The following is a 13,992-nucleotide window of genomic DNA, read 5'->3' as shown; positions in this document are numbered from 1 at the left end:
ATCCTGTTCCAGAACTAAAAAATAAGCTGTATTTCTATTCATCCTTTAAATATTGGGGTTCGACTGCTAAATAACATGACCCTTTCCATTTTTTTTTTCACATAGTGAAGTACTAAAAAGACCGTAAAATATTTCTAAATGCATATATTACTTGTTCTATAATTCAGGAACTACAGATAATATTCAAAAAATTTTATACCACATTTGAACAAAAAATATGCATTATATTTATGAAGTTTTTCGTAAGAAAATTCTATCAAAGATTAGAATTTGAGAAAATAACATCTAAAGATGTAAAAAACAATTAAACGTATGTAAATGCAAACAAAAGAATCAGTATACCCCCCCCCCCCCAAAAAAAAAATAGAAACAAAACTCTAAAAGCTTTATAAAGAAATCTATTCAAACTTTGAGAATATTAAATTTAAAAAAAAGAAATCCCAATTTTGCAAAAAAATCGATTTTTTAAACGTAGTCGCCTAATTTAAAATAAATTTCCCTCAAAACCATTTAACATTATCATCATACCTTTTTTCGATAAACTTTTCGCACTTTTACCCTATTAATGATATTTTCTTGGAAACGTTGGTAACAACGAGTCAGTGGACATGGTTGCAAAATCCGCACTTCATTTACCCAATTTTACCATCCCTGTGAGCGACATTAAAATACTTCTTCCTCAATATGGCTGGAACAATAGCACTTAAAAACGGAAACAAATTTCATGCCTTTCAGCCTTAACAATAATTAAATAGAAATGCAATGCCCAATTAACTAGTTCACGTGTACGGCACACGTGGTATCGCCCTCATTTGTTGCTCAGAGAGCAGAATCTACGTGATCATAAAGCAGCTGTCTTATATCTTTTCATCAAATCCTTTCAGAATATTCTAACTTCGGTCTCAGTATTTACACTTTTCAAAACTTGTTATCTCACAAATATAAACATTGTTCAAGTCCCTCTCATGTGCTTTTAAAGTCAATAAAATTTGATTCTTTCATTCGAATAATATCCAGATTTTACTACTTTTTTAAATCCATTGGTACACCCACGTTTAATTATCTTATTAAACGTTACAACACAACGTTACACAGTCTAGTTCAGCTAAACGGCTCTTGCGCCTTAAACAGAGGGCTGAATTTGTAACAAGAAACTATATAAAAAGGGCATATGTATTTCTTTTAACTCTTTCTAAGGCCGTGGGAAGTATGCTTCCCACCAAATTTATTAATCTTTGTATGAATTTATGTAGGTTGGCATAAGTTCTGACACATTTTTTTAGAAAGACAGAAACTTAGATGCTTTAGTTCTTTATTTTACACAAAATCATGTGTCTTGATTTGATACTTAATTATTAATTAACCAAATTAATTCATTAATCAAATTAAATTTATCTAATAAGCTAAATGAATCTCTTCTCTTATTCTAATTTCAAGCCTAAAAATATTTTAACATAATATGACCAGAAAAAAATGGCTCTTTAAAGGGTTAATACATACTAATAACAAGTTTTTATTTATAATTTAAAATATTCACTCGCAAGAATAATACAACAACATTTCTGACGGGAAATTAATTTATTAAATGCTCTGCATATGTATATAAAGGAAATAAATTATTTTAAAGCTAAAAATCTTAGATTCAAAACATTTATTTAGTGTTTTACAAACAAAATTAAAATATATCTAACAGATTTATATAATCAATAATGCTAAATGTTAAATTATCAAATAGTACGAAATTAAAAATTCAAACCACTCTACTGAGAAACATGTGATTGTCGCGAAAGGGGAAATATATTCAAAATAATAGTGTATTTAAAAAACAGAATTTATCACAAGCACGCAATTCCAACAACAAAACCTTCAAGAAGTTTAAAATGATTACTAAGTTTGTTTAACAGATTCCTGCATATTTACTTAAGTGAAATATAAAAACAGATGGATCACCGTGTATGATTCACATGCTAATGCATTCGAGAAGGAGGAATAATAATGGGACAGATTAAAATACAGAAAAATAGTCGGAATCACCAATTCCTTCTTCAAAAGTAAATGCGACAAACATTCACCAAAGATTATAATAAATGCTAATTCGCATTTATTAGTTACACAATAACAACAACAACAAACTTACAAACCTTTTTAGAAATATGACGGAAAATCTTTGTAGAAATTCGAACGGCTTATGCTCAAAATGTTTTAATAAATAAGAAATGTACTTTTAGAGAAACATAACTTTTAATCTTATGAATTTGTATGTTAAATACAAAACACACAAAAACATATGCTGATATGATTATAAACGTTAAAGTAATTTTTATGAAAATACAAACCAGTTTTTTTATTAAAACGATTCTTAAACATTGATATAAGATATTAAACGGACAGAGAAGTACTTTGACATGTTTTATAACTCTCCTTTACTGCGGTTACTTATGTTACTGCAGACATACTTTTTTACATATTAACTTTAGGCAAAGAAGTAATAGAAAGAAAGAAAGCCACAAGTGAACAAAACACAGGCTGATGCTAAAAAAATTAACCAAATATATTTACTTTGAAATAAAACAGGTTAACTGGACATAACAATGCATCGTATAATTTTCATTGTACTCTTAATGTGAATTACTATTTCCAATAGTATACTTCTGGCGTATATAAATGTTAATTTCAAAAATAATTAATGAGATTCGAGGAGAGGGCGTTTTTTTTTTTTGGTATAATTAATGTATCTAAATAGTTACAAGTTATTGGGACACAAGAAATTATAAAATACATCAAGTTATGTTGCAAAGAGTTGCCTAAGTAACTTTAGTTTTAATCGCCCCGAAATTTTTTTATAGATTTAAAAATATCAGGCGTAAAACTAAAAGAACTTGATAAAAAATAAATTAAATTTCTTATATATTCTTAAGTGAAATAATTAAAATAATTTAACTGTTTGACGCATGATTTTCATCACCTAATAATTTTAGTTAGAAGTCCCTTTGTAATTCTACATAGTTAGAAAAATCTTAGTCTATTAACTACCTACAGAACTCACCAATCATTGCAACTGATAATATCAGTTTCTTATCTTATAATATAAATGAGAGAGAGGAATGAGTTTTTATATACAGAATATATAAATAATTTCTACTTTGTTTATTTTTTATTAAAAACGAGCCCTTACTTTTGATTGTTAAATTAACTGAGAAACAAACTAATCAAAACAATAGTATCTATTAACTCACTATTTAATTAAAATCATAATTTAAAAACTCATTTCTGAAGCCCACATAGATTGCAAACGGCATTCATCTGCCATCACACCCATTTATTTTTCTTTTGATTATCCAAGCAAATAAATAATATTTAAACAAAGAATAAATAAACTTCACCTACCCCTACCCAACGATGTGTATATCGATGGGAAGACATTAATTCGAAGAAGTGGTTCCTGCTATTGGTTCCAACATAAGGGATGGAAATTAGTGTTAGAACAATTAATTGATCTGGACATTGAAACTTCAGGATCTGAAATATATATATAAAAAAATAAATCATATATGCAATATAAAAAAAAAGTGTAATATTAATAACTAAATAATACACAAATTATTCATAAGGAAATTATTTGATAAAATACACATTTTGAGGAATATAAAATAGTATTATAAAAAAAATGGAGTATAAACAAGCAATCAAAATTCTTATATATAGCTGATAAACAGTGCATAAAAAAAAAGAGTGTCAGTTTTCTAATGTAGTATATACATCGATTCTTGTTTTTATTATTATTTTTTTTTCTCTTACAAAGTCTACAATGTAAGAGCAATCAAAATCAAATCCTTCATCGTCGACAAATTCGAACTCGATATTTTGATGAAGACCTCCTAGAGTTTGAAAAGCACATTTTTGAATTATGCTTGTCTGTTTTGAATACGATAGCTCAAAAGCGCTTTGAGTTAGGCAAATGAAATCTGGTGAAAATGGACTTTACACTAAATTTCTTTTTTATCATATTTTGAATGAAAGTCATTTAGAGGAAGCAAATGTATCGAGCTTACAACCACGAAATTTGACACAAACATAAATCGTAACGAAGATTCAATGCACCCTGAAGCAGGGGTGTTTGTGGGACCCCAAAAAAATCCCCTGAAACTTTTACGGACTTACTACCGACATTTTGGAGTTTCGCGAAGGGGGGGGGAGAAATGAAAAATTACAATTATGAAGTATTGAATGACCTAATTATAAAAGTTCAATGAATTACTTTTTTTGCAAAATTAAAACCTTTGAACCCAGGTCACGTGATCGCACATCTGGTCGAACGAAGTCTCTCCCTTTTTTTTCTGCCGCGCCTACTTGCCGAAAAGAATCCAGAAGAGAATGTCCGAGAACCGGGGGAATGAGTCATAACTCGCAATAAGGAAAGAACAAAAAAGAAGTTTTTTCCCCCTTTTCACGCATTATCACTGCCTTTGGAGAAAGAAAGGAAAAGTTTTCACCACACACACTGACCTTGCGTTTTCTGCTTTCAAAGCAAACAAAATTACCCAGATCAAAATAAATAATTCATTATTATTCCTACTTCCTTTTGAACGACGATCCCCGGAATTTCCGGGTATCGAAGTTCAAAATCCCCGGAATTCCGGGGTTTCCCCGGAGCACAAACACCCCTGCTGAAGACTAAATTTTGATTTTTTTTTTTTAACTTAAGGTCCTGTATTGTTTTGGCAGATTTCCCACTGTAGTACAGTTTTTTATAAGTATAGGAAACAAATTTTTTGCACCGATAAAAAGTACAAACAATTAGCACTCTTCTTTAAAAAGAAAGAAAGAAAGAAAACCTAATTTTGGATCCCTTGGATAATTTAATGTATTTTAAGAAATTTTTAAAAAATAATCACCTTTTACGAAAATTTTTAAAAAAAGTTGAAACTAAAATTTCTCCACCCAACATTCTATTTCCATAAACTTTTTCAAAAATTTGTAGGTGACTATTTAAACATTTCTCGCTAATTTAAAAAAAAAAAAAAAAAACGATCAAACATCTTCAATAGTTGATTTTGTTTTTTAGATCAGTTAAAAGATGTTTTTTTTTTGTTTTTTTTTTTATTAATTCTGTTATCGAAAAATTAAAACTCTTTTTCCAGGTGAAATTTTGTTTCTTCACAGATTTGGCATGCCACCAAATTAAGAAAGCATGAATTATAATATTATATATAAGTTTAGAAGAAAAGTTTTGATTATAAATTGAATTTGAAGCTAAGATGCAATTATATGTTAACTGCGAAACTGAGCTCCAACAAAAAGTCCGTGTAAAGAAACTCTCTCAATTGCAACCAAATTATAACATAATTTAATAGAGTGAAAAAAAAATGGTGCTACAAAAAGTTTAATATATTCTATTCCACGCATACCTCTCACAAAAAAAGAGGATGGAACATATAAATTGTGAAGCAATGAATTTCAGAATTAGTAAGATAGCTGCTGAGAACTTTTAATTGGAATATTTTTTTCATTTAGAAAATGTAAAGTGAAATACAGTTCTTTCGATTTCCCTAGAAAATGGATAATAGTCAGGGGCAAATGACTTAAGACCCTTTCAGACTTAAATAAATCTGCCTAATATACAAATTCTTAAAAGAACCAAAATCTCATCAAAAAATCCACAACAGTGAGCACTACTATTATGAAAACAAATGCGCCCAAAGCTAATAGAAAATTATTTAAAGAAGGAACCACCGCACTTGCCAACGAAAATAATGACGGAATGGTGCGAGGAAGATACGAAATATCCCATTTGATAAAACGAGTTCAAGAGAAGTAATCAAAAGAAAGGAGCGAAGAGCTCTTCCAAACTCCCTTTGTTCCTACACCCAGAGTATGCTTTTCCAAAGACAATGATACATGCGAGTGTTAAAAATTGGAATGAATGAGGAGCAATCTGTTCCTGCTTTGCGCTAGCTTCTTTAAAAAAAAAACTCGATGAGTTCAGGAACAATTGGACGGCAGGTCCTTCATCTGACCGAGATATGGCTGACACCAAAGAAAAGCGGCGGAAACAAGAGAGAAGAAAATGAAAAGAGAGTGAAGATGAAACTGCACTAAGAGGATTAGTTCTGGAAGAAGAAGAAGAAGTCACGTGCAGGGAGGAAGACACAAATGAGAAGCGAAATCCAATCTTGTCTAGCTTTCAATCAAGGCGAGCGGAGCGCGTGTCAGCGAGGGGGAAATCTTAACTTTTCAGGAGAAGTGAAGGGTGATTTAAGAAAATGGGAAGCTGAATGGCTAGTTTATGATAAATTTTCAGATAAAGAAGACAGTATATGGAGAATTAATTGAAAAATGTGATAAGCGCAACTTGTAAAGATTATAAAATTAATGATCCTTTAATTTCAAGTGCGAGAAAAAACTAATATATTCAATGCAAAAAAAAAAAAAAAAAAAAAAAAGACATAAAAAGGCAATTTCCCTTCTTTCTTCCTTTTTTTTTTTTTTTTCTCCAAGCTCCGATGGATTATTAAAAAAAGATAAGAGAGGAGAAAAATGAATTTATCACCGAAGTTATATACAAACATATAAAGACTTCAAATCTGATAAAAGTAGCGAATTATAAATTAGAGATAAATACCCTCGATTATTATAAACATAAATATTAAATACACTTCGGTACAAAAACAGAGATCTGTTTATATTCATTTCCTATTCCCACTTCGAAATATATTGTCGCTGATGATGTGAAGTGGGCCTTAAAGTTCCTTTAAAGCTCCTGATTAGTCAGAATCATTCAGCTCTAAGTCTAGTTCTCGATGACGAAGAACCATTACACAAGATTGTCGCAAATGAAGATCATGTTCAAAGGGTTGAACAAGTCGTCCGAAAGATGAGGGTGCTGGAAACTCAGGCAATGAACTGGCCGACCAAACCTTGGAGGATGAATGTTTATAATAAATATTTCCTGCACCATATTCTATTCTTAAAAGGAAATTTAAAGAACTTCCAACTAATGAGGCGCTTTAAACAACGTTAAGGTCCATTTCATAGAACTGGCGCTAACGTTCTTCGAAAAAGGGAAACGAAAACCTGGTCTTCCGATATGACAAATATCTGAAACTTCACGTTGATTATGTCAAAAAGTAACATCTTGAACATAACTTTTAGTTATAAATTCATTTTGTTCCCGACTCGTCTTTTCTGAAATGCATCGGTGCTTTATATATATATATATATATATATATTATATATATATGTACTTTTTATTGGAGTAATAAGGAATTCCATTCCGTTTTCAATGCAAACAAATAAATAAATAAATAACAAAATAAAATTAATAACAAATGAAAAAAAAATGTAAAAATCTCCGTCGAAACTGAATTTGTTAATATTGTATTTACCCTAAGAAGTCTAATTCCGAAATCGTTAAAGATAAGAATAAGTTTCCAGTTTGAGAACTGTTACAAAGGATTTGCAGAATCATATTTTATGGGTTTTATCATGCTGAATAGGTTTTAATATAAGATATACATTTAATAAAAAATTTGGAATTTAGTTGTACTTCCAATTAAGGTTTAATTTCAGCATCAAGCATTAATGAAAAACTTAAAATGCGTCCATGTTTAAATGCTGATGCTCCTTCCAGTAATATAGGGGCGGGGGGGGGATGAAGACGGATAATTAGAAGAATGCATAGAGCAATGAACAAAGGTCAACGTAAGGCTTCTAAAATAAAATGCTTATATAGCTATCAAAATTTGAATATAAATATTTTGTTAAGGAAGTTATTACAACATAGTCAAGCAAAATATTTGATCGAAATTTTTAGAAACCATTAATTTCGGCAAACCAATTAGTCGCGATAGGTGGCTAATTTAAAGTAAAATTAAAAGCAAAAGCTTTAAACACAATTTTTTAATTACCCTTAGATAAATTCTTCTCAGATGAAAGTCTCTGTATGCTTAATAACAGATCAATGAAAAGTCAAATCTCAGACGGAAAAACAAATTAAACGAGGTTAACGGGTCACTAAGGTAGACTTTATCAAGATCGAAAAGGCTGTTGACAACTCAAATACAAGAAGTATATCTCTATACTAATCGAAAGTATTTTTTTCTTTCTAAAAATGAATATACACTGGATTTTAATTAAACCAAGTTCCCCTACACATTATTTCAGCTTTCTGGGCAAACTCGGATTAATTGGACAAGAAAATGTCAAACGTTTTTCGCAAGCCATCAGCTGAGATAAGAAGGCTTAAACAAACTGGTACAAAAAAAGAAAAGGAATGGCAAATGCTCATATGAAGTAAAAGAATCAGCTGCTCATTCTTGCTAACTTCATAGAATTATTTTAATTATTTTCACTAATAGTTAAGGAAAATTAATCACGAATTAATCTTTTAATTAAAACAAGACCAGATAAAAGCAATAAAAATGTTAATTCAAGTTTCCTTTTCCAATAAACTTCTTTAATCTTTATAAATTATGATGCCTTTTCTTTTTTCAAATTTTCACAACTTTATTTATAAAAAAAAATGTTTTCTTTTATACCAGTGCAACCAAACAAGTAATATCAAATAAATGATTCAATAAATAAATAAATTTATAACGCCAATTTCTTTTTTCACCCTTTCGGCATACTGTGTATTATAAATCTCCAATGATTACAAAAGAAAATTACGAGAAAGATTGACGAGAAACAGATTTGAGCACAGGTTTACTTTCGATAATATGACAAAATAAATAAATAAAATGTATAAATAGGTAATTCCAAAATATGACAAAATAAATAAATAAAATGTATAAATAGGTAATTCCAAAATATGACAAAATAAATAAATAAAATGTATAAATAGGTAATTTCAAAATATCTAGAGCAAACTGAAGTACATATATAGCGGTTTAAAATAAGCCTATTTTTTTTTAATAAAATGTGTGTGGGGGGGGTGGAGGGGGAATGGACACCGAAATGATAGAAAACAATACCAGACAAAGCGATACTAAAATACCATACTAGTACTTGGTGAGAATTTCGACAGATCTCAACTCGAAGTTATTTTATTAATGTAACTTTACTAATGTGTATTTTATGTAAAGACGCTACACTAGTTAGAATGAATATATTCCTTGCTTATCTCGATTACCAAATTTAAGAAGCATACTTTTCTTCTGAAGGAACTTTTATAAGCATTATCTATCAGTGAATTCGATAAAAGAGCAAATTCTCAGTTTCAGCTAAAAATTTCTGAGATCTTTTAAAGCACAATCCATACACCGTCAACATCAATCTTGGATTCATGTTTGCAACCGAAATTTCGGAAATGTACTATAAAATCGAAAACCCACTATAAAATTTTTTGACTTTTTCAATTTATCTGCCTATAAAATGCAACATTCCAGCTAAACTTACATTCAAAATTTAATTATTTCAGTTGCTCCTAAATTTGCGCCAGGAAGTTTAAGATTACCTAGAATATATTTGTTAGGTTGTCAGACAGCATATAAAAAGTCGACCATAAGTATCAAAAAAGACTTCTCATTGGAGGCAAAAGAACTCTTTAAATCAATCTTCAAGTTTACATTATTTTTACAAAAATTTCATTTACAATATATTATAGAGATTTATTGAATTAGATGGTGAAAAATATAGTTAGGTCATGCATTAAAATACACAATTTTGAATTTCATAACATATATACTTATACAAAAAATTTCTAATGAAATTTCAATTTGACTAAGAATATTGTCAGAATATTTACAGGAGCAAATGTTATCAGATATATCTTTATTTCTCTCTCTATATATAAATTAGATGTGTATTATCTATCTATATAATCCAAATGCAAACAAAGATCAATCTTAAGATCAGTAGATCAAGTTTTGTGACGAAATTGACATTCATTCCTCAGTTTATCCATCAATGCTGACTTCCATACTTCCGTCAGATGATGCATTTATATATAAAATTAAATGTCATTTATTGACTGACGCTTAATGAAACCTCTAAATTCTGATGACTATGAATTTGAAATTTATATTTGCAGAAAAATGCTATTTCCAGCCTAATTATTTAACAGATCAAATCATCCCTTCACCTGCTCTTAAAGAGTTACATATTCATATTCAAATTCAACGTTATTGCAATGATAAATATTAGTTATTATTCAGACGGGGAAGTCCAGAGTTTTACGTATTTGAACTGCAATAAGGGAACAGTCACTGTTGGACAGGGAAACATTGCCTTCATATTGAATATCCAGCTGGTCCTATCAGATTACATTTCAATTCAATGCAGATTTGGCATGGGATAAGTATAGTTAATGAGCAGAATTTAAAAGTGGTGGGTAACTGGAATACATGAATAATATGTTGCTCACAGTCATTTTCTCTGACTGCTTAGAAACTCAACTTGAGGGGATGATTATAAATGTAAAGTAATAGAAGTCTATTAAAATTAATTGAATTCTACGAAATTTCCTTTTTCAGTTAAGCAACCTAGAAATAAAATAGTTCTCCCCCCCCCCAAAAAAAAAAATGTATTTTTCTTCTTTACTGATTTGCATATCGAGGTGAAAGCTGCGACAGGAATGCCAATTTATGAAATAAAATTGAATCATATGTTTAAAAATACACCTAAGATTGAAAGTTAAATTAATTGTTTTGGTTTATTAGATTAGTTATTGCAAAATAACATGAATAAGTACGAATGTATATTTAAATTGAATAAAATTTAAAGAATTACTAAGAAGATAAAAATATGCAATTTTGCCAAATTTTATGAAAAGGCTAAGAATTATTTAATATACAGTCCCTAGTGGAATGGCTCTTTTTGGACAGAATTTTCATCAAACAAAATTAAAGATACCGAAAGATCTATTGCGAATTTCGGAACGAAATTTGATACATGCACAGGAAAAATGCCTGCTAGATCGAAATATTAAAAAAATTTCGATTTCCGTAATGAAAAAAATTCAGCCAGTTAATTAACTGGGTTAATCAGTTTGTCTATCTAAATAAAATTTCCCTTAAAGCCATTTCTATCGACATCAATTTTGTGAAAATGCAATAATAAATAACAAATACGGAGGCATTCCATTTTGATTGTTGTAGTTGTAAACTGCGCTATGTATCTCTAATTTTCTGTCAATTTCCGTAAAATTTGAATTTTAAATTAAATTAGAAGTTATTAAACTCCAATTAATATGAAAACATTTATTATTATTATTATTATTATTTTTTTTACAGAAACTAAGCATGTTCTTCTTTAAAATTATGAGAAGAGAAAACAGAATTGTTTGACATTGACCTCTTATATGCACTGCAGAATAATTTTCATAACCAAAGCAATAATTTAAAGAATTATTCAATAAAAATTTCTCTAATTTATCATCAAATTCAGTTTACAGTTTTACTTTCAAAAGGATTTAAATAACGTAAATAATAATATTTTATTTTGTTTCGGTCAATAAATATACTTCCAATAATTATGAAATCAATTTTAACAATACAACTTCTCTTTCTCAAATCTACAGCATTCGAACAAGTACATAACATTTTAAAACTTTTTATGTTAAAAACTGTATTTATGACAGAATATGCAATCCAGCAGGTAAAATCCTAGGAATTCAAGCAATGAACATCCTTATGATAAACTTCAGAAGAAACGATACACCATTAGTCTTCCCAGTCATTTTACAAAGACGTAAAATGCATTTTTAGAAGACTTTTAACAAACTCACTAGAGATTATCAACTTTCAATGCAAGTAAAAGATAGTATGTCGCCATTAGCTACGTAATAAGCATGCATCGGGCGAAAGAGGTTTCTTACATAATATATTTATACTTTGATGACAGTTCTGCGTAAATAGGAAATTCGCGTTTAGATAAAAATGTACTTAAAAATTCAGAAGACGACACTATGTTTTTATATCCTATATCCATTAGTGTCAATTTGTAACATCTACACATACAATCATGATTTCATTCGACGATATGCAGTATTTGATAGATGAGGGAAAAGAAATGTTTAACTAAGGTGGGCCAAGGTACTTAAGAATTAAGATAGATGATTGAAATAAAAAGGTAAAATCAATTTCAGTTTACCTAGTTCAGGTAAGGTATTTGCAAATAGTTTCATTGTCTAAAGATTTAAAAGTTTTCTTTTTAAGTTTAAAATGTGGTTAATGACCCACCAGTATTTTTTTAACGATCGCTTATCCTGACTTTCAGCATTTTTCTTTTAAAAATCATACATAAGTTTAAACAAACGATAAGGAGTAATGATTTTACTGATCAGGACGCCTTAAATTCTGCTGGCAGTCGAGATTACTGAATATAACTGATATAAAATATTTAAATAACGTAATCCAAATTTTACTTAAATAAACTTCACAAATAACATATTTTACATTACAAAAACAGTTATGATAAATATATGTAATTATTGGGGATATATGATTCCAATGGGACAAAATAAAAATTTTCGTTAAGTAGTCTAGCATACTATAAACTGTCAATTATTCTCATAAAGCTTATTTCTATTTTCAATTTCAAGAAATATTCTATTAAATCAATTAGCTTTTACTAAAAATAGCGAAAAAATTTTAACTGAAAAAGGTCAAACCAATTCTTATAATTTGGAATTCTTCATTTTTATGTTGATCGTGACAAAGGAATGTTTTATAACTTGATTTTCATATAATGAAATTTAGACATTCAATTGTTTCTCAATACTTTTGGTTTTTAGCACCTTTCTAATATAGAGCCTATTACCACATTTTTAAACAATAATGAATCCCAAATCTTTAGTCGGCAAACCGAATTTTCGAACAGAGTGTTCTTGAAGTACTCAAATATGGGAAAAAAAGATGAAATATATGAATTAAGTGAAAATGATTTCCCAATAGTGAAGTTACTATTCAATACCTAAAAAATTATCTTTCAATTTAATCCCTATGTCTGGTTTTATAACATGAAAGAAACGTTTTAAATACATGTGGCTGGGTGGAGAAAACCTCGAATAATAAAAGAAAAGTTACAATATGAATCGCAGAGTATCCAAAATCATGCAACGCGTATTCACCCTTTTTCACATTTCTTAAGACATAAAGCTGCCGCCGAATACGACGTTAAGAATTTATAATATTATTTCCCTGTGCAATCTCCTGCTAAGGAAGAAGTCTTACAGATGTAGTAATCGCTGTTGAATGGATGCCGAATTAATGATCCCAGCTTTGGCGACAGAAAGAATGAACCCGAATATTCCAGAATCGTGACAATAGCTTATTAGGAAACTAGCTTCCCGACGTTCATTCTTGAACTCTTTTTGTTATGGCAACCAAAAGAAACACAGAAACATAGTTGATGAGTCAATAACTAATGAGACAAGGTGAGAAACGTAATTAGTCAAACGAAGTCTCTCTTTGAACGTTAATCCCCTGCGAGTTTTCTACGAGTACTTTATGCTATTGTGATAGTTTAAGAGAGATTTACTACTTGTGTGCAGCTGTTTACTGCAAGTGCAGTTCTTGTGTATATTTCAGCTGCTTTTTTTGAAAATGTGTATAACGTGCAGCATAAAACGTCTTTATATATTATTGAACCACCTGTCGGGATTTTACCATAATTTATAGGATGGATTTGCACATTTTTCGCTATAATTGAATTTCTTTTAAAAATTTGTTACGGAATCTCTCAATTTTATTTGTTATCTCTCAAAACTGCATTTTTTTTTTTTTTTTTTCAGTTCTGAGAGATAATTTTTAATTTAAACGAAAAACTGCAATTTCAAAGCGCCATCAAGAATCACATTTTACCACTTTTCATACCAATATTTCACGTGCAGAATTAGCATCTGAAAATAGGTTGCTGTAAGTTTAGTTTTAATATTTCAGATAAAGAATGATTGACAGAATAAGAGTGTCTTTTTATTCCATTCAAATTTATACATTATACGAACACTTTTTGCAGCTATTTCCATTCACGCTTTTCAATACAATAAACATT

The 13,992-nt window shown here is 29.4% G+C and overlaps 1 protein-coding gene across 2 annotated transcripts in view; it reads right to left on the bottom strand.

Annotated features, from left to right (window-relative positions):
- The window catches only part of LOC129965566 (tyrosine-protein phosphatase non-receptor type 4-like), a 135,774-nt gene that overhangs the window by 103,950 nt on the left and 17,832 nt on the right, over positions 1 to 13,992 (bottom strand). For both annotated transcript variants that reach the window (XM_056079569.1, XM_056079571.1), the window contains exon 2: positions 3,388 to 3,519. The gene's annotated coding sequence lies outside the window, so the exon portion shown is untranslated. The remainder of the gene's footprint in view (positions 1 to 3,387; positions 3,520 to 13,992) is intronic.

This window comes from Argiope bruennichi, chromosome 4, assembly GCF_947563725.1.
Source record: "Argiope bruennichi chromosome 4, qqArgBrue1.1, whole genome shotgun sequence".
Lineage (NCBI taxonomy): Eukaryota > Metazoa > Arthropoda > Arachnida > Araneae > Araneidae > Argiope > Argiope bruennichi.
This window is presented reverse-complemented; position numbering and strand designations above follow the sequence as displayed.